The sequence below is a fragment of the Egretta garzetta genome, unplaced genomic scaffold (assembly GCF_000687185.1).
Source record: "Egretta garzetta isolate BGI_Z169 unplaced genomic scaffold, ASM68718v1 scaffold896, whole genome shotgun sequence".
NCBI lineage: Eukaryota > Metazoa > Chordata > Aves > Pelecaniformes > Ardeidae > Egretta > Egretta garzetta.
Genome location: NW_009259869.1, coordinates 24,682 through 25,190, shown reverse-complemented (window position 1 = coordinate 25,190; position 509 = coordinate 24,682).

The following is a 509-nucleotide window of genomic DNA, read 5'->3' as shown; positions in this document are numbered from 1 at the left end:
CTTTTATTATATAATAAGTAAATAACAGGAAAAAAAAAACAAAACAAAAACAAACCCACCAACCAAACCCACCCCACCCAAATCACACACAGCCAAAACTAATTGGAGAGTTACCATTAGTATTTAAACTTTGTCAGGTGGGGGGCTGGAAGCCTAATGGTGGGTGTTTCCCAGGATGATGGAAGTATTAGGCAGCATTTTAGTATTTTAGGCGGTATTTTAGCCTTTTTGCCAGTATTTTAGCCTTTTTGCCAGTATTTTAGCCTTTTTGCCAGCCTTGCCCGAGCAGGGACCAAAGCGGCAGGGAGCGGAGCGCCCTTTCCTGCTGGAAGGAGGGAGTAGAGGCGGGCGTACCGCCGGAGCAGCCGGGATCAATGCGGTAACCGCGCTGTGCTCTGGTGAAGGGGGGTAGGGGGAGAAAAGCTTTGGCGTTTTGGGGCGCTTGGGTGTTTCGTTTCCAGCCAAAGGCCGCGGGAGGGGCGGCCCAGGCGCTAGCGCGCAGCCCCGCC